The 21,769-nt window shown below is 37.2% G+C and overlaps 1 long non-coding RNA gene across 1 annotated transcript in view; it reads left to right on the forward strand.

The window, feature by feature from the left end:
• The window catches only part of LOC104655541, a 198,056-nt gene extending 178,540 nt beyond the window's left edge, over positions 1-19,516 (forward strand). The window contains exon 5 of the long non-coding RNA XR_746990.2: positions 19,344-19,516. This is a non-coding gene — a long non-coding RNA (uncharacterized LOC104655541). The remainder of the gene's footprint in view (positions 1-19,343) is intronic.
• Positions 19,517-21,769: the final 2,253 nt, after the last annotated feature.

Here is a 21,769-nt window from a genome sequence, read left to right on the forward strand (position 1 = left end):
AAGTATTTTTTCTTTTCTTTGTTCGGACACCTGCAAGAGGCATTTCTGTCCTTCGTTCCCTAAGTATTGTGAGGTTGGATTTTATAAGTAGGAGACGAAGAAACCAGGCTTTCATCAGAGCAGGAGCCACAGCTAAGTTTGAGCATCCCACCATTGAAGTTTTGTTTCCCACAAAACCTATAGATGGACTTCAGGGCCATCAGTCTATTGCAAATATCCAATTGTTTCCTTCATTTATCTGAAGCATGAAAGAAAAGACAGATTCCTTTATCATTTGCCCAGTTTTCCCATGGAGGAGAAGAGAGGCAAGTACATTAACCACTTGTCACATCACCAGAAATCCATGGAACACTTCACCAAAAAAGCTGGTCACTCCAGAGTCTGGATGTCAGTCAGGTGCAGAGGGTAACAGGTCTCAAAAACCCATTCTGTAAAGGGTGTTGGTTCCAAAGAGATGGAAGGCTCAATGACCTGGGGCATAGTTGCAGGAACAGGTAGGTGTTCCAAGTAAGAGCAGAGCCATCAGAGCTGGCACAGTCAGCACAGACCAAATAAAAGGACTCAAATAGGAAGACAGGGGTCAAAGTGGCAAAAATTCTGAAGGCAGAGCAAAGTAGGTGGTCATAAGCTCCATATATAAAGAAAATAACCCAAGTCAAAAGGGCAGAGCCAAACCAACAGGTGAGTCCAGGAATAAGGAATTTTTTTTGATCTGAGTTAGTCACTTGGTGATGTTTCTGGAATGCTTAATTCCAGAAGCATTTGTTTATTAATAGAAAGGCAGAAGTAGCAGTTTAGGTCTTTATAGCCTTTATGGAGGTACTAAATAATGAAATAGCAGAGTAGAACCCTAAAACTTTACCATTTTGGGGATTATATTTGTAGCCAACCTGGGGAAGCTTTAAAGTTTTGTCTCAGAATAGCAGCCTAAATTTTGATACATAATAGATCATTTTTAGAATACTTTCTATTTGCTTGCACCTCTAATTTATTTCATTAGGTTACACTAAGGGAGGTTTCTCCTCAAACATTTTTAAAGACCGATCCATAATTTGTTTGTACCTCCTTTAAAAACCTGGAAACCTCCCCTTTGGACTTGGGCAATTGTCTGTTATTCTGAAACTCCTCCTATCCCACATATTCAGGAAATGTGAGCCCTGAATGGTAGTTGACTTGAAGTTTAAACAGATCATAACTCAAATGTGAAAGCAACTCTGCTGTTTGCTCACCAGGCTGTTAAGCCTGCCATTTCCAAAGGCGGCCTGCAGGGCAGGCTTGTTAAGCACAAGAAACTCGACTTGTCTGAAGCTTTTAGCCTGGACCGTGCCATCAGTTAGCATTTAAGTCAGAAATAAACTAGATGGCATGACCCTATGAAGATGGAAGATCACAACAAAATTGTTAATAAGATCTCAAAGGGATAACTCAGGAATAAAAATGTAACATGAAAGAAATGTTCTTCCTCATTTTTATATAAATAATTTTTCAAAAGAAATTGGAGAAAATGGTCATTAAAGTCAATAAATCCAGATGAGCAAATACTATTTGACTCATTAATCTTTTCTAAGTTTCATATACAAGTTCACCAATTAGTACCTGTCTAGCACTGAGGGTTCTGGCTTCTCAACAATTATTATTATCATTATTTTGACAGTCTCACTCTATTGTCGCCACTGGAGTGCAGTGGGCTAACATGGCTCACTGCAATCTCCACCTTCCAGACTCAAGAGATCCTCCCACCTCAGCCTCTCTAATAACTCGGACTACAGGAGCACACCACAAACCCAGCTAATTTTTGCACTTTTTGCAGAGAAGGGGTTTCACCATGTTGCCCAGGCTGCTCTCAAACTCCTGAACTCGAGCTCTCTCCACCTTCCTCGGCCTACCAAAGTGCATGGACTGCAGGAATGACCCACCATGCCTAGCCTTGACAATTATTATCAGTCATCCTTCATCACATGATTCAGAGCAGGAAATTGTAACAGTGTAGTGGAATGAAAAATGGCTTCCCTCTATCCTTTCAGGTTCTTTGGGCTACAAATTAAATTGACAAAGATTAACAGGAGTAAAACTGTATTTAATTATGTATGTATGCACAGGGGTCCCACAAAACATGAGCCTTAAAGGTCACATGATTGAAGCTTCAATAGCATCCTGAGTAACAAAGGAATAGGAGCTTTGGGCTTCTGAGGGATGGCTGGTGGTGACATAAGTCATAGAGTGAAGGAAGGAAATGTTTGGTGAATAAAGGTTATCTTGTTATGCAATTTAAAAGTCCCTCAGATAATAAAATTTATCTTCAGCAGTCTTCTTTTTAATACAGGTACTTTTACTAATACACTCTGCCTTTATGGATATACATTTATTTTACAATAGGACAGCTTTTCAGGGATACTCCTCTACCTGCCGTTTACCAGAAGCAGCAGCTCAAAACTGCCAAAGAAGTGTATTTTGGGGTGGCATATTCTGGTCCCCTGTGGTCATATTTTGGGGTATGTTCATATTTTGGTGTCTCCTGAGCCTCAACATTACTCCATCTGTCATTTCCCCAATAAGTTTTAAAATCCAGAAACTGAGTTGGTAAAGTAATAACCCATTGAAGAGGCATTTCTATGGCAACAACAAAAAAAGGAAAGTTAATAATTGGAGCAGACTATAAATCATGTTTGAGTCTGAAGGGCAGCCAGTCAAGACTTCTAAACTGTAGGTTAAAAGTATCTTTTGGTGTCTAAATGTCTCTGGTGATATGAGTGGCCCACAGGGAAACAGGCACAAAGGTTTTCCATATAAAAGTTGTGGTGATCTCTTTCATGTTCATATCAACTCATCCAGCTTCAGCATACAGGGCTTCAGGAAAAGGGTGATTTTTGTTCTTAGTCATACTAAGTTGAGAAAGGCAGTTGAAGAATTCTAGGCAAATGCTGGAGAAATTCAGGATCCAGTCCACTTTAAAAGGTTGAATAACAAAACCTCAACAGGATTAAAATCTATTAATAGGTACAGTATAGGTAGGCTTATACTGAAGCAAAATTTCCTTCTATAGTCACCCCCAGTTTTACCAAAGGTAATCACAGTAAGACTAGTTTGTTTGCAAGATAACTTTAATATCATGAAACTTGGCCTGATTATTTATATAAATAAAGCAAGAATAGTGACTGTTTAATACAGGCTCTTTAATGTAACTATAAAGTTTTTACTCCTTAAATTTTTAATTTTTTTTTTTTTTTTTTTTTTTTTTTTTTTTTTGAGACGGAGTCTGGCTCTGTCGCCTAGGCTGGAGTGCAGTGGCCGGATCTCAGCTCACTGCAAGCTCCGCCTCCCGGGTTTACGCCGTTCTCCTGCCTCAGGCTCCGGAGTAGCTGGGACTACAGGCGCCCGCCACCTCGCCCGGCTAGATTTTTGTATTTTTTAGTAGAGACGGGGTTTCACTGTGTTAGCCAGGATGGTCTCGATCTCCTGACCTCGTGATCCGCCCGTCTCGGCCTCCCAAAGTGCTGGGATTACAGGCTTGAGCCACCGCGCCCGGCCAAATTTTTAATTTTTATGGGTACATAGTAAGTGTATGTACTTAGGTACATGGGATTTTAATACAGGCATACAATATTAATATACCCATCAGGGTAAATAGGATGTCCATCACCTCAAGCTTTCATTATTTCTTTGTGTCACATACATTCCATTTATACTCCCTTAATTATTCTAAAATGTGCAACAAATCATTCTGGACTGTAGTCGCCCTGTTGTGCTATATCAAATATGAGATCTTATTCATGGTATTTAACTGTATTTTTGTGCGTATTAACCATCCCCACTCCCCCACCATCCCTAACTACTGTGTTCGGCCTCTGGTAACCACCATTCTACTCTCTATCTCCATCTGTTCAATTGTTTTAAGCTCCCACACATGAGTTAAAACTTGCGGCCGGGCGCGGTGGCTCAAGCCTGTAATCCTAGCACTTTGGGAGGCCGAGACAGGCGGAACGCGAGGTCAGGAGATCGAGACCATCCTGGCTAACACGGTGAAACCCCGTCTCTACTAAAAACTAGCCGGGCGAGGTGGCGGTGCCTGTAGTCCCAGCTACCTGGGAGGCTGAGGCAGGAGAATGGCGTGAACCCGGGAGACGGAGCTTGCAGTGAGCTGAGATCCAGCCACTGCACTCCAGCCTGGGTGACAGAGCGAGACTCCGTCTCAAAAAAAAAAAAAAAAAAAAAAACTTGCAAAGTTTGTCTTTTTATGCCTGGCTTATTTCACTTATAATGTCATCCAGTTACATCTATGTTGTTGCAGATTATGAGATCTCATTCATTTTATGACTAAATAGCACTCCATTTTGTATATGTACCACATTTTCTTGATCCATTCTTCTTTTGATGGACACTTAGGTTGCTTCCAAATCTTAGCTGTTGTGAATTGTGTTGCAGTAAACATGGGATCTCTTCCATATACTGATTTCCTTTCTTTTAGGTATATACCTAGCAGTGGGATTTGTTCTATTTTTAGTTTTTTTGACGAGCCTCCATACTGTTCTCTATAGTGTCTATATTAATTTACATTCCCACCAACAGTGTACAAGGGTTCTTTTCTCCACATCCTTGCCAGCATTCATTATTGCCTGTCTTTTGGATAAAAGCCAATTTAACTAGGGTGAGATGATAACTCATTGTAGTTTGGATTTGCATTTTTCTGATCAGTGATGTTTAGCACCTTTTCATGTACCCATTTGCCATTTGTGTGTCTTTTGAGAAATGTGTTAGATCTTTTTGCCCATTGTTTAACTGGATTATTAGATTTTTCCAACTGAGTTGTTTGACCTCCTTGTATGTTCTGATTATTAATCCCTTGTCAGATGGATAGTTTGGAAAATATTTCTCCCATTATGTGGGTTGTTGCTTCACTCTGTTGACTGTTTCCTTCACTGTGCAGAAGCTTTTTTAATGTGATTTAATCCTACTTGTCCATTTTTGCTTTGTTTTGCATGTGCTTTTGGGATACTACTCAAGAAATGTTTGCTCAGACCAATGTCCTGGAGAATTTCCCCAAGGATTTTGTCTAGTAATTTCATACTTTCCAGTCTTCGATTTAAATCTTTAATCCATTTTGATTAGATTTTATATGGTGAAAGATAGGGGTATAGTTTTAATCTTCTGCATATGAACATTTAGTTTTTGCAGCAACATTTATTAGAGACTATCCTTTCCTCAATGTATATTGTTGACATCTTTGTTGAAAATGAGTTCACTGTAGATATATGGATCTATTTCTGAGTTTTCTGTTCCATTATCTTATGTGTCTGTATGTTTTCTATGCCAGTACCATGCTGTTTTGGTGACTATAGTTCTGTAGTATAATTTGAAATCACACAAAGTGATTCTTCCAGTTTATTTTGCTAAAATATGATTTTGGCTATTCTGGGTCTTTTGTGCTTCCATATAAATTTTAGGATTGTTTTTTATATTTCTGTGAATTTTGATAGTGATTTCATTGAATCTGTAGTTTGCTTTGGTTAGTATGGACATTTTAACAATATTGGTTTCTTCCAATACACGAACATGGAATATCTTCATTTTTTTGTGCTCTCTTCAATTTCCTGCATCAATGTTTTATAGCTTTTATTGTAGAGAAGTTTCATTCCTTTGGTTGAGTTTATAGGTATTTTATTTTATTTGTAGCTATTGTAAAGGGGATTACTGTCTTGATTTCTTTTTTAGATTGTTCACTGTTGGTATGTAGAAATGCTACCAATTTTTGAATGTTGGTTTTTGTATCCTTTACTGAATTTGTCTGAATTTGCTGAACTTGTCAGTTCTAATAATTTTACTGAATTTTACTGAACTTTACTGCATTTCAGTTCTAATAATTTTTGATTGAATCTTTAGTTTTTTTCAAATATAAGATCATATAATCTGCAAAAATAATTTTACTTCTTCCTTCCTAATTTGAAAGTCATTTATTTCTCTTGTCTGATTGCTCTAGCTGTGACTTCCAATACTATGTTGAATAACAGTGGTGAAAATGGGCATCTTTCTCTTCTTCCAGATCTTAGAGGAAAGGCTTTCAACTTTTCCCCATTCAATATGATACTAGCTGTGGGTTGGTCATAGATGGCTTTTACTATGTTGAAATATGTTTCTTCTATACCCAGTGTATTAGTCCGTTTTCATACTACTATAAAGAACTGCCCAAGACTGGGTAATTTATAAAGGAAAGAGGTTCAATTGACTCACAATTCAGCATGGCTGGGGAGGCCTCAGGAAACTTACAATCATGGCAGAAGGTGAAATGGAACCTTCTTCACAAGGCAGCAGGAAGGAAAAGTGATGGACAAAGCGGGAAGAGCCCCTTATATGACCATCAGATCTCATGAGAACTCACTCACTGTCACAAGAACAGTATTGGAACCACCCCCATGACTAAATTATCTCCACATGTTCTCTCCCTTAACATGTGGAGATTATGGGGATTACAATTCAAAATTAGATTTGGGTGAGGACACAAAATCTAACCATATCACCAGGTTTCCTGGCACTTTTTTTGGTCATAAAGTGATGCTGAATTTTATCAAATGCCTTTTCAGCATTAATTGGAGTGATCATATGGCTTTTATTCTTTATTTTTTTGAAATGATGTATCATATTGATTGGTATGCATATGTCAAAATATCCTGGCATCCCTGGGATGAGTTCTACTTGGGCATGATAAAAAATCTTTCAATATGTTGGTGAATGTGGTGTGCTAATATTTTACTGAGGATTTTTGCATCAATGTTTATTAGCAATATTGGCCTATAGTTGCTTTTTGTTTTTTAATGTGTCTGAGTTTGGTATAAGGGGACTACCGGCCTCATAGAATGAGTTTGGAAGTATTCCTTTCTGCTGGGATGGAATATTTTCAAACTAATTTTTGGAATAGTTTGAGTAGGATTGGCATTAGTTCTTTAAATGTTTTGTAGAATTAGCTGTGTAGTCTCATCAGGTAAAGTTACTGTCTTTGCTAGAAGACTACTGTCGTTTCAATCTCTTGTTACTGGTCCGTTCACATTTTGGGTTTCAATCTTGGTAGACTGTATCTGTCTAGGAGTTTATCTCTTCTAGGATTTCAAGTTTACTGACACATAGTTGTTCATAATAGTCTCTAATAATTCTTTGAGTTTCTGTGATATCACTTGCAATGTCTCTTTTTTAATCTTTGATTTTATTTATTTGGATATCTTTTTTGTTGTTAGTCCTGCTAAAGGTTTGTAAGTTTTGTTTCTTTTCAAAAAAAATTTTTTCTCAATTGATCTTTTGTATTTTTCCATCTGAATTTTATTTATGCTCTTACATTTCTTTTTTGTACTAATTTGGGGTTTGTTGTGCTTTTGCTTTTATAGTTCTTTAAGATCCATCATTAGGTTGTTTATTTGAAGTTTTTCTACTTTTTGTTGTAGGCACTTATTGCTATAAACTTCCCTCTTAGCACTGTTTTGCTGTATCCCATAGGTTTTGCTTTTTCTGTTTCCATTTTCATTTGCTTCAATACATTTTTAAAATTTCCTTTTAAGTTACTCATTGACACACACACTGGTCATTCAGGATTATTATGGTTTAATTTCTATATGTTCATATGCTTTCCAAATTTCCTTTTGTTGATTTCTACTTATTCCATTGTGATCAGAAAATATATTTGATATTATTTCAATTTTTTGAATATTTTCAGACTTGTTCTGTGGCCTAACATATAGTCTTTGAGAATGATTCATGTGTTGAGGAGAAGAATGTGTGTTCTGCAGATAATGGATGAAATAGTCTGTAAACATTGATGAGGTTCATTTGGTCTATAGTGCAGATGAGGTCTGATGGATCTTTGTTTTTCTGTCTGGATGATCTGTCTAGTGATGAAAGGTGTAGCATTAAGATCTCCCACAGTTCATGTGTTCAGATTTATTTCCGTCTTTAGTTTCAATAAAATTTGTTTTTTATATCTGGGTGCTTCAGTGTTGGGTGCGTATATATTTACAATAGTGATATCGTCTTGCTGAATTTATTTTTTACCATTAAATAATTACCATCTTTGTCTCTTTTTACAGTTTTTGTCTTGAAATCTATTTTGTCTGATGTAACTACTGCTCTTTGTTGGTTTGCATGCGCATGGATTATCTTTTTTCATCTCTTTATATTTAGTCTGTATCTTTATAGGTGAATTGTTTCTTATTGGCAAGAGATCACTGGGTCTTGTTTTTTAATCCATTTAATCACTCTTTGTCTTTGCATTGGAGAGTTTATGCCATTTACATTCAATATTACTATTGATAAGTAAACTACTGGCATTTTGTTATTTCTTGCTATTTTGTGGTCTTATCATTCTTCCTTCGATTCTATTTTCCTTACTGTGAAAGTGATTTTCTCTAGTGATGTTTTAATTTCTTACCTCATTTTTTTTGTGTATCTGTTGTGTTGGTTTTTTGATCTAAGGTTATCATAAGGATTGCATTTAACATTATTACCTATTTTAAACTGATGACAACTTAAATGTAATTGCAAAAACAAACACACAAACAACAAGAAAACTAAAACAACTCTACACTTTATCTTCACCCCATACTTTTTAAAATTTGTGTTTATATTTTATACTGTCTGTCTAAAAAGTTGTTTGTTTTTATTTTTGATAGGCTTCTTTTCCTACTCAAGATATGAGTAGTTTACAAACCACAATTACAGTGTTACAATATTCTGTATTTGTGTGTGTACTTACTTTTACCTGTGTGTTTTGTACCTTCAGATGATATCTTATTGGTTTTTAATGTCCTTTTCTTTCTGATTAAATAACTACCTCTAATGTTTCTTGTAGGATATGTCTGGTGTTGACAAAATTCCTCAGCTTTTGTTTGGGAAAATCTTTGTCTTTCATGTTTTGAAGGATATTTTCACTGTATATAATATTCAAGGATAGATATTTTCCTTCAGCATTTTAAATCTATCATGCTACTTTCTCCTGGTCTGTAAAATATCCAGTGAAAAATCTGCTGCCAGACATATTGGAGCTCCTTTATGTGTGTGTGGTTTTTTTTTTTTCTTTTTTCTCGATGTTTTTAGGATTCTTCATTCTTAACCATTGATAGTCTATTAAATGTCTTGAGGTAGTCTATTTGGTTTAAATCTGCACGGTTTTCTATAATTATTTTGTACTTGAATATTGATATCTTTAGGTTTGGAAAATTCTATGTTATGATCTTTTTGAATAACTTTCTTACCTCAGTCTTTTTCTCTACCTGCTCTTAAGGCCAATAACTCTTAGATGTGCCTTTTGAGGCTATTCTCTAGGTCTTAGAGGCATGCTTTATTAATTTTTATTTTTTCTTTTGACTATTCTGACTTTCTATTTTCAAATAGCTTGTCTTCAAGCTCAATAATTATTTCACTCATTCAGTTCTGTGTTGAGAGACTGGTGTATTCTTCAGTTTGTCAATTGAATTTTTCAGCTCCAGAATCTCTGCTTAATTATTTTAAATTATTTCACTGTCATTGTAAAATTTATCTTGTATGATTCTGAACTCCTTCTCTGTGTTATCTTGGATTTTATTGAAATTCCTCAATAAAGCTACTTTTAATTACCTGTCTGAAAATTCACATACTTCTGTTACTCTGGAATTGATCATCAGTGTCTCATTTAGTTCATTTTGTGAAATCTTCTTCCTGTATGGTCTTGATGTTTGTGTATGTTCACGGATGTCTGGGCATCGAAACATGTATTTATTGTGTCCTTTGCAGTCTGGGCTTATTTATACCCATCCCTCTTGAGTAGGCTTTCCAAGTATTAAAGGGAATTGAGTGTTGTGATCTAAATCTGTGGTCACTGCACCCATTTGTGCATTCGAGGGCACTACAGGCCCCATAATGCTGTAAGTTTTACAGACTTAAAGAGTTATTGCCTTGGTAGTCTGGGGTAAGATTGTGGAGAATTCCCTGGATTTCCAGGCAGAGTCTTTCTTGTTGTTTTCCCTTATTTTCCACCTGAACAGAGCCTCTCCCACTCTGTGCTGAATTGCCTGGAGTTGAGGGAAGGGTGACTCAAGCATTCCTATGGCCACTACTACTGGGACTGTGCTGGGTAACAACTGAAGCCAGCACAGTACCGGTCCTTGCCCAAGGCCTGGCATGCCTATTTCTTGGCTGCCACTTATGTTTATTCCAAGACCCAAAGACTCTGTAGTCAGCAAATAATGTATCTTGCCAGCACTGGGTCTTTCTTTTTAGTGCAGCCAGTTCCCTTCTGGCCCAGGGTAGGTCTAGAAATGGCATCCAGGAGATAGAGCCGGGATCAGGAGCTTTAGGAACCTGTTTTGTGTTTTTATATTTTACTGGGGTAGAGCTGGTATCCAGGTTGCAAGACAAAGTCCTATTTATTTTTCCCTCTCCCTTAAGCAGAAGTCACTGCTCATGACTACCACTGCTTGAGGCTCATAGCAACTACAATCAGGGTACTGCTGGTTTTTTTTTTGTTTGTTTGGATTTTGAAGGCCCAAACACCCTTTATTCAGCAAGTGATAGGTCTTTACAGGCCTGGTTCACCTCATTCAAGGCAGTGAGCTCCCTTCTGGCTCAGGGTAGGTCAAGAAATGCCCTCCAAAGAGCTAAGACCTGAAACTTGGACTTCAGGAGTCTGCTTATTGCTTTATTTTACTGTGGGCTCAACTGGTACCCAAGTTGCAAGACAATGTCTTTCATACTCTTTTCATCAAGCAGGAGTCTCTCCCCACGGCCACCACAGCTGGGAATGTGCTAGGCCACACCTGAAACCAGCACAATACTGAGACTTGCCCCAGGCCTGTGGCAACTGCTGCTTGTCTATTACTGACATTTAATGCCTAAGGGCTCTTTATTCAGCAGGTAGCAAATTCTGGCAGGACTGTATCCTTATCTTCAGGGCAGTGGGTTCCCTTTTGGCCAAAATGGGTCCAGAAATGTTGTCCAGGAGCTATGGCCTGGAATGGCAACTTTTAGGACCCTGCTTGGTGCTTTGACTGACTGAACTCATATCCAAGTTGCAGGAATAAGTCCTCTTTACTCTTTCCTCTCCTTTCCTCAAGCAGAAGGACTCTCTCCTGGAGCTGTGAGCTCTGTTACCTGGGGTTGGGGGAGGGGTATTACAACTCTCCTTGGTTACCTCAGTTATTGTTTCACTGGGTCATATGTACCCCAGGTCAGCTGACTCTGAGTACAGCACAGCACCAAAACTTCCCCAGGAATTTCTGTCCTTGTGGTCTGGACTGTCTTGCAAGCCTATTTAAGACCTTACAGCACTTTAGTCCATGCTAGTGGGGCATGCTAAAACTCAGGTTTTGATCACTGGGATGGATGATTCCCCTCTGGTTAGTGCTGGCCTACATACTCCCTCCATGGGTACAGCCCAGTTCTGCCCTGTGATGTTTTCTACTGTGACAGGGTAGCATTGAGTTCCAATGCAAAATCACATAACCACTCTGCTCTCCTTCTCCCAAATGCACAGATTCTCTCTCCATGCCATGCTGTACTGCTGGGGGATGGGAAAAGAGTGGTGTTGACAAGTAGACTCTTTCCTACCCTCTTCAGAGCCTCTTTCTTTGCTATGATGTTAAATCCAAGTTCTGTGACTGTTCACCCGATTTTTTAGTTCCTATGAAGATGCTTTCTTGTGTGGACAGTTGTTAAATTTGGTGTTTCCGCAAGGGTATGATCACTGTAGGGTTCTATTCAGTCACCTTGCTCTGCCTCTTCCTGGGCTCTTTTAAGTTTGCTTTGCTAGAACTTTTAGTAAGAAATTTCAGATTGGGCTTTTAAAAGCTTCTCGGAACTAAAAAGTCAAACCAAGGACTCACCATCAAACTTTGCCTGTAATACCTATAGATACGGGTGAATTCCTCTTTGTAACTCCTCAAGTATCCTGAGGTTCCTGGGCCTGGCAGAAAGTGGCATTCCTTTCCCATCTGTCAAGCAACCATGTGAATCATGTACTCAAGGTACCACACCATTTATTTCCCATATGGCCCTATGAAGTCAACCCTAATTCCTTAAAGTTTGTTCATTTCAGAAAGTGAGACATCACAGTCAAAGCCTTGGTAGTATAACCACTGTTTCCAATTGTGCTTTGTTACAAGAAGAACAAGTTTTTTTATTAAGCTTATGCAAATGCCTGTATTGCCATTGGGAGAAGAATAAAAAGAATATTCTTGAAGAGTGTCCATTCTGGAGAGATCAAGTTGGGGGAAAAGTAAATGTTTCCATTTTTGTTCACAAAATTGTACTTTACCAAATTGCTATATGGTATAGATAGCTTAAATAAAAGAAAAGGGTTTTCTTAAATCTGGAAAAATAAACATTGAAAGAACAAGCAATGTTTCAAACAAAACAGTAATTAAACAATTTTCATCGTCAGTTCGTTGAGACCCTTGTAATTCTTGTTTTACTTGATGTGGAGTTAACAGCTTCATGAACCTGTCAATGTCTTCACTAGAGCACTGGATAGTCGAACCCAGTCCGATGGTATGATCTTAAAGTTATCAGGAATCTGTACTTGTCTTTTCCACGAATTTTCTTGAAGATAAAGCACTTTTGGATTTTAGATACTTAATGTCTGTGGATGACAGAAGACTTAAAAATAGACATGATTAAAGATCTGAGAGTTTATTAAAATGTAATTGACAATAAAATTTGGTTATCTCTGTAACATAATATTTAAAAATAACCGTGATTATGACTGATTTACCAGGACTTACCAGTTTTCTAGGAATTGTATAACATTTCTGGAACACATATTAATAATGTATATCTGTATAACTCAAAGAAGGTTAAATATTTTTCCAGTTTTAATTTTCTATTTTGCTATTTTAAATTCTGGGGTACATGTGCAGGTTTGTTACATAGGTAAATGTGTGCCATGGTGGTTTTCTGTACCTGTCAACCCATCACCTAGTTATTAAGCCCAGCATGCACTACCTATGTTTCCTGATGTTCTCCATCCACCTAACCCCTCCCACCGACAGGCCCCCAGTGTGTTTTGTTCTCCTCCCTGTGACCATGGGTTCTCATTGTTGAGCTCCCAGTTATGAGAACACGTGTTTGGTTTTCTGTTTCTGCATTAGTTTGCTGAGAATAATGGCTTCCAGCTACATCCATGTCCCTGCAAAGGACATAACCTCATTTTTTTTATGGCTGCACAGTATCCCATGGTGTATATATACCACATTTTCTTTAGTCTATCATTGATGGACACTGATTCCATGTCTTTGCTATTGTGAATGGTAGTACAATGAACACACATGTGTATGTATCTTTATAATAGAATTATTTGGATTTCTTTGGGTATATATACACCCAGTAATGAGATTGATGGGTCAGATGGCATTTCTGGTTCTAGGTCTTTGAGGAATCACCACACTGTCTTCCACAATGGTTGAACTAATTTACATTCCCAGCAACAGTGTAAAAGCATTCCCATTTCTCCACAGCCTCTCCAGCATCTGTTGTTTCTTGACTTTTTAATAATCACTGGCCAGGGGCGGTGGCTCATGCCTGTAATCCCAGGACTTTGTGAAGCCAAGGCAGGCAGATCATGACGTCAAGAGATAGAGACCATCCTGGCCAACATGGTGAAACCCCATCTCTACTAAAAATAAATTAGCTGAGCGTGGTAGCGTGCACTTGTAGTCCAAGCTACTCGGCTGAGGCAGGAGAATCGCTTGAATGTGGGAGGTGGAGGGTTGCAGCGAGCCAAGATTGTGCCACTGCACTCCAACCTGGTGACACAGCAAGACTGTCTTAAAAAAAAAAATCAATAATCACTACTCTAACTGGTGTGAGATGGTATCTCATTGTGGTTTAGATTTGTATTTCTCTAATGATCCATGATGAGCTTTTTTTCCATGTTTGTTGGTGGCATAAATGTCTTATTTTGAGAAATGTCTGTTCATGTTCTTGGCCCACTTTTTAATGGGGTTGTTAGTTTTTTTTCTTGGAAATTTAAGTTACTTGTAGACTCTGGATATTAGACCTTTGTCAGATGGATAGATTGGAAAAACATTCTCCCATTCTGTAGGTTTTCTGTTCTCTACTGATGAGTTTCTTTTGCTCTGCAGAAGCTCTTTAGTTTAATTAGATCCCATTTGTCAATTTTTTCTTTTGCTCCAATTTCTTTTGATGTTTCTGTCATGAAATCTTTGTTTGTGCCTATGTCCTGAATGGTATTTCCTAGATTTTCTTCTAGAGTTTTTATAGTTTGGGTTTTACATCTAAGTCTTTAATCCATCTTGAGTAAGTTTTTGTATACAGTGTAAGGAAGGAAGGGGTCCAGTTTCAATTTTCTTCATATGGCTAGTCACTTCTCCCAGTTTCATGTATTAAACAGGGAATCCTTTCTCCATTGCTTGTTTTTTGTCAGGTTTGTTGAAGATCAGATGTTTATAGATGTGTGGTCCTATTTCTGAGTTCTCTATCCTGTGCCATTGGTCTATGTGTCTGTTTTTATACCAGTACCATGCTGTTTTGGTTACTGTAGCCTTGTAGTATAGTTTGAAGTCAGGTAGCTGATGCCTCCAGCTTTGTTCATTTTGCTTAGGATTATCTTGGCTATACAGGCTCCTTTTTGGTTCCATATGAATTTTAAAATAGTTTTTCTAATTCTTTGAAGAATGTCAATGGTAGTTTAATGGGAGTAGCTTGAATCTGTAAATTTCTTTGGCCAATATGACCATTTTCACAATATTGATTCTATCTGTGAGGATAGAATGTTTTTCTATTTGTTTGTGTCCTCTGATTTCCTTGAGCAGTGGTTTGTAGTTCTCTCTGAAGAGGTCCTTGACTTCCCTCATTAGTTTTATTCCTAGGTATTTTATTCTCTTTGTAGCAACTGTGAATGGGAGTTCATGCATGATTTGGTTCTCTGCTTGTCTATTGTTGGTGTAAATGAATGCTTGTATTTTTTGCACATTTATTTCGTATCTTGAGACTTTGCTGAAGTTGCTTACCAGTTTAAGAAGCTTTAGGGCTGAGAGGATGGTGTTTTCTAGATACAGTATTAGTCAAGCATCATTTCTTACTTGACAATTCCTCCAATATAATTAAACGTATCAGATAAACCTAATTAGCCTAATGTCTCTTTTATAAGAAAAGAAAAAAATTATCTTGGCAAATCTCTGAAGCCTGTTTAGAAAATCTCAAACTAATTCAAGGTCAAAAAAGACTTAATTTAAAACTGAATTATTGGGAGTTTCTCAAATATCAAAAGGTTTAAAATATTTGATGAAATAGGATCACAGAACACTTTGAAATAAAATCAAAGACACAAGATTTCAAAGGCAAATACAGAAAATTAACATAGTTGTAGATAAAATGAAATTAAATCAAATGACACAAGATTTCAAAGGCAAATACAAAAAATTAACATAGCTATAGAAAAAAACTTAGCTCTTTTAACATTGAGAAGATCTGATTGTCATAAGTAATCAAAGATATAATAATTAAAACATGAAACAGTTATTTTGACAAAACGCAGAATCTCCCCCACCCTCCAGAACAATCAAAAGGTAAAGAAATTTTACTTACCATATTTTATCGATATTCAAGAATATCTTGCTTTTAAAAGGGATGACGAATTCTAGTTTTGCATCACTATACTTTAATATCGAAATAATAAATTGATTGCTATTTTTACAAAACTTATAAATTCATTCCATTTTAATCAGTTTGACCACTCAAATTTCTCTTTCCCTTTATCACTCCTTCAAATTTTCTATATCCATTCAGTTTTTATTCATTCTTCCTTATTCATTCTTAACCTTCCAAAATCTTACCATTTTTTTTCTCAGCAAAAAATCTCATCCTCATATCTCACATGTTACTTTCCTTGTACATTTTGTATACACTTCCTTTCCTTGTTACTATGAGTTTGATTTACATATTAGAATTTTAAGTCTTAGTAACACAATTTCCTGTGAAAACCTAGGAACAAGAAATTTTAAATGGTCTGAATACACATTTCATAATTTCTAGGAACACATGCTTCCTCAGAACAGTTTAATATGAAACAGCATATTTACTAAAAGACTCAATGATTTTTTTTTCTTTTTATAAACTCCAAGAAGCCAAAATAAACTGAAACTTATGTTCAGCAATTAATATTTCAGTATTTTACTTTATTTGGAAATGACATACACATTCAATTAATATCCATCATCTAAGGGTATAGTTACCAAAGAGACTGGGAAAGCATTTTAAGTAGACATATTATAACATTGTCTAAAAGTTTGTAAACTTTTATTCTACTTACATTTATTTCACTCACTTGTTCCTTGCAATTATGCTTAGATTATTTATGAAATTTAAATGATACATTAGACAAAAGCAAGTCATCTCAAGGTATTTTCCTGTCAACTATATTTGTAGCACATGCATTTAGGCAAGTATCACAAAATCAAGAATATAAAAAGTTAAATAATTGGGCTTTTGTTTTTTGGCTGTGCTTTATATACAAAAAGTAATGGACACTGCACTTTCTCTTGTGCATTTGTTCTTAGGTTGAACCAATTATCTCAGGATTTTAAACATCCAATGAAAATAAAAGTTGTCTGTCTGCATTATATTTAATGCTAACAACTCAAGACATGTTTTAATTAAACCAATGACATTTTTATTTACCAAAGTTTACTAAGCTAACATGAATTTGAGAAACATTTGTGTTCTATTTTTCTGAGAGAATAATTTTTTAAACACTTACTTTTCCCGAAGTCAATTTAGAGGTCATTTGGAGGTAGAAAAACATATTACATAACATATATACCTATGTAGACATCCATAAACACAGACAGAACAGATATCTCAGCTTTCACTCTAAACTTTTGCCCCATGGCAGCTATAGTAATTCAAAACTTGCTGAATCTGGCATATTCAACAAAATAAGGTTACCTGCTCAGATGGTTAAAACTTTTAAGTGTTTTCATTTGCTGGTTTCCAAACAGTCGTCTCCCTCCCTCCCTCTTTCCCTCCCTCCCTCCCTCTTTCCTTCCCTCCCTCCCTCTTTCCTTCCCTCCTTCCTTCATTTATTTTCTTTCCTTTCCTTTGTTTTATTTTATCTGAGAATTATCTTTCTTAAATTTGCATTTCAAAAGTAATGGTTCTTGGATAAGACAGGGTAGAAAATTTACATCTCAAGGGCACAGAGGAAGAATGCACATTTACCAAGAAGTTTTGGAGGCATATTTGCCTATTATCAGATGTCTAGGATAATTACTATTTAAAATTTTCATTCTTTTCTTAATTGCAGGACAGTTCCATTTTCAATGTCTTGATTTTCTAAAGTATCTACAAGCTTCTTGAGATACATAGATGAGGTTTGGGAATTAGTAAAAGGTGAGTTTGAATTTCTTCTAGAGGCACATTTCTATTTTTGTGAAGACTCAATTTGTAAAACACTTGTTTTTAATTCTTCAAAGAATTGGGTTGCAACCTAAATAGTATCAAGGGTTTGACTCATCCATCCTGCATTATCTTCAGCTTGCTCCTTTACATCAGGGAGAAGATTTCCCACTAAGATGGAAATCAAAAGATTCCTTTATTCTATATTTGGAACTGTTCATCTTTGGAATGTTTTAATAAACTTTTTTTTCTTTCTATGCATATAGTTCCATTTTAGCTTAGGAGAGAAAGCCTAAAAAAAAATTGTTACACTCTGAATATAAACCAAAGTTCTAAAACAAAGGTATACCTTAACAGGTGACTCAATTCTAAAACTAATAAGCCTTTTATGGCTGCACCACAGATGCACCAGTCATCTTCAAAGCGAAAGTAAAATGATAAGAGTTCTTCCAAGAGCTAGAGTCACTCAAAGACATACAGAAGAAAGACTTAGACAATGTCTCTGTGAGCTGGCAACAGTTAGTATACTATGTCCAAATGGGGTGCAACCAACATTTCTTTCTGACCATATTCTTGGGAGCTCCTAACCTACATACCCCTGGCAGGCAGAAGGCCAAGCCAAGATCTCAGCTCTCCTTTGGAGAAAGAGAATGAGTAACAAATGGGTACTCCAAAGCCAAGAGTTATAATTCAAATAAATTCTTAAAATGTTTCTCTTGAGCTGAAGGAATTTATTGAGGAAATTGAGCTGAATTTGGAGAAGATGGATTTTCAATTAGAGACCCAAAGATCCAAATGAGCTTTTAGAGGATCAGGGACCTGGACATAAGGAAGTATGAGGGCAGAGAAGGGGAATTTATGGTCAAAGAATTTTAACTTGTTCTAAATCTGTATTCTCCTTTTTAATATTGCTAAGGAAGTCTCTAAGGCAATCTGTTACAGTTCTTTGTGTCTTCATTTCAATTTGATTTTTCCACAGGTACCAATAAGACAGTTGTTTAGGATGAGAGCTCTCTAAAATTTTTTCAAATATAACCAACTTATTGCTTTGAGTTGCTTCTAGAATAAGACTTTTCATGAAAATACTTTCCAGGTTTAGAATACCATGATGGAAATGGTGTTCCTAAAGTGAGTACAGAGAATGCAGCCCCCGTGATCTAAAAAGTTTGCTGTCGGAGATAAACTAAGAAAGCAAAAACCTTCATTGCCAGAGGTGGTAAGAACAGTGTTTGTGAAAATGGTGTCTCTGGTCTCTCACAGAAAATTGGGGTGCCTCCAGTCCCTCAACCATTATGTGTCATTGGTGACACCAATTAGGCGCTACTGGGACTGGACTTTCACAGTGTTTATCAAGCAGTTGAAGGTAGAGACAACAAAGGCCCTTACGGATTGGGACCTCATTAAGACAAACTCACTTGGGCACTGCCATGACTGAACAGATACTGCTGCTTGTGACCTTGTGTCTGCAACTTCCAGCCTATTCAACGGGCTGACGCAAGCTGGCACACTTGCCTGCCGATTGGCAGAGACTGAAGACAGTGTTCTCAGTGGTCAAATAGCCAGATTCTCAGGACATAAGACAAAAGGAGAACCTCATACTTTTTTTTTTTTTTTTTTTTTTTGGTCTGAGACCTACAGCCAAGTTTGTCTAAACAGACATCACTCTCGTGAGAACTGTGAACTTACCTGGCTGGGAGGCCGGCTCAAATAATAAGCTTATATATAAGCCTTACGCCTATGTTCTTTACCGTCTGATTCTCCTCCTTATGACACATGAAATAAAAAGGAAAAAAAAAATGACCGTCTCTAGGAGGGAAAAGGTCAGAAAACAAGAGTACTCATACCCTGCCAAAAAAAAAAAAAAATTGCTGTATGCGTGTGAACAAGAACTAGTTCATACAGGTTTTTTCCTGCTAATTCAAATTTAGAAAGGGAACAAGACAAACTCCTACTACTCTTACTTTGACCACACTTTGTAGGCAGAGATCTGGCAACCTGATGTGGAAAGAAATATCATTTGTGACCACCATTTTGTCAGGAGTCACGGGATTCTACAGCCGCAGCAAACCTGGAGCAAACTGGTCCCCCCCAATCTAGATGAGACAAACCAGTGATAACTGAAAATCACAATAAAATTGTAATACTCAAGATCCCAAAGAGATGATTCAGAAATAAAAAAGTACCATTTAAAAAAAAATGTACTTAATTTTTTTTTTTTTTTTTTTGAGATGGAGTCTCGTGCTCTGTCGCCCAGGCTGGGGTGCAGTGACACGATCTCTGCAAGCTCCGCCTTCCGGGTTCACGCCATTCTCTTGTCTCAGCCTCCAGAGTAGCTGGGACTACAGGCACCCGCCTGCCACCACACCCAAATAATTTGTATTTTTAGTAGAGACGGGGTTTTCACCCTGTTAGCCAGGATGGTCTTGATCTCCTGAGCTTGTGATCTGCCCCTCTCAGCCTCCCAAAGCGCTGGGATTACAGGCATGAGGCACTGTGCCTAGCCCCTCCCACCCCCCCCCTTTTTAAATTTATTTATTTATTTTTTTAATTTTTTATTTTATTTATTTATTTTTTTTGAGACAAAATCTTGCTCTGTAACCCAGGCTGGAGTGCAGTGGCAGATCTCGGCTCATTGCTACCTCCGTCTCTGGGGTTCAAGTGATTCTCCTGCCTCAGCCTCTTGAGGGGCTGGGATTACAGGTGTGTGCCACCACACCCAGCTAATTTTTGTAATTTTTAGTAGAGATGGGTTTCACCATGTTGGTCAGGCTGTTCTTGAACTCTGACCTCAGGTTATCCACCCGCCTCGGCCTCGCAGAGTGCTGGGATTACAGGTGTGAACCACCATGCCCAGCCCCCTTCCTTCCTTCTATATAAATAATTTTTAAAATATTTGGATAAATGGCCATTAGGCTAGAGTTATAAAATATTAATAAATCCAGATTAGTAGATTCTATTACTTTGTCTCACTACTTGAACTTTCTCTTAAAGTATTATGTACAAGACAGATAATTAGTACCTGTGTAGCACTAAGAATTCTGACTTCCAACAATTATTATCAGCCATCCTTTATTAGATTGATTCAGAGTAGAAAATTGTGATGTGCTATTTAAATGGAACTGAGATTGTAATCACCGATCTTAAGCAATATTTCAGTCTTGTTCTTCAACAATTGGTAAGTTTCCAGTTTTGGGGGGAAATGAAATGGAATTCCCATGTGGATTCTACATGAGCAATTGGACAGACTTTTAACAATAGCTCTAGTATTTTTGACTCTTTGGAAGATGAGTGGGTTTGAGAGGAAGGTATGTTTGGCTATTTTCAAAGCTCTACTATAGTTGTTAATTACAATGATAGTTAAAGGTGTAGATATTAAGAGTTAAATAATATTCATAGTCTATAAAGCCACAAATGTCAGGTAGGGTTCACAAGTTAGGCAGGCAGGATCAAAATGATTGCCCTACCTAAAGAGGGCAGTTGATGTTCATCTCCAACTAAGTGTTATACTCTGGCAAAGAAAGCTCAGAGAAAGAGCTGAAAATATTTCGAGTTTTGTTTCTAAAGCTCACTCTGGTCCCAAGCAAGTGACTAGCTTTGGCCAGTAGGATGTTAGTAGGTATTATTCATGCAGAAGCTTAAAAGCCTACTTGTATCAGCCCACCTTCTCTTGGAATTCTGCTACCGTAAGTACAAGCCTAGGCTAACCTGCCTGAGAATTAAAGATCACAAGAAGATCGCAAAGGTGTCCCATACAATCAGCCTAGAGCCAACCAACTTCAAAACATGCTGAAGCCCCCAACCAAGATCAGCAAAAACACTTATGCAACCTGTAGCTGACTGAAGACCCGTAGTGAGTCCGGCTAAGTCTGGCCTAGTTTAGCAGAATTGCTCGATTATCCCATAGATTCATGAGAAATAATAAATATTGACTATTGTATCACACAGGTTTTGTGGTAGTTGGTTACATAGCATTAACATGCCAATAGATAACTGCTATACCACCCCATAGAAAATGATCAATACATGTTAGCTATATACACTCATATTTCATTGAAACTAAGAAGCCTTTGCAATGGCACTGTTTTGCTTTTTCCAGCAGCTTTCTATAGAAAGTTTTCATACAATAGCACTATAACTAACATATAGCTAATAGTGACTGCTATATTCCATAAATTATCAGATGCATCCTGAATTAATAAGCCATTACAGTATAAAAGTTCTGCTTATTATAGAAAATTTCACCAGTACTCCACAAAATACTTGCGTGATTGGTGAGTGTAGCTGAAACCTGGCTCCTTGGAACCATTTTGCTACAGAAATAAAGGTTGTCAGGTTGACACAATACAGAATCAGAATTTGGGGTTCGTGAATAAAGGGTTGCTAAATAGTGTATGGTGAATGGTCT

This window comes from Rhinopithecus roxellana, chromosome 11 (assembly GCF_007565055.1).
Source record: "Rhinopithecus roxellana isolate Shanxi Qingling chromosome 11, ASM756505v1, whole genome shotgun sequence".
In the NCBI taxonomy this organism is placed as follows: domain Eukaryota; kingdom Metazoa; phylum Chordata; class Mammalia; order Primates; family Cercopithecidae; genus Rhinopithecus; species Rhinopithecus roxellana.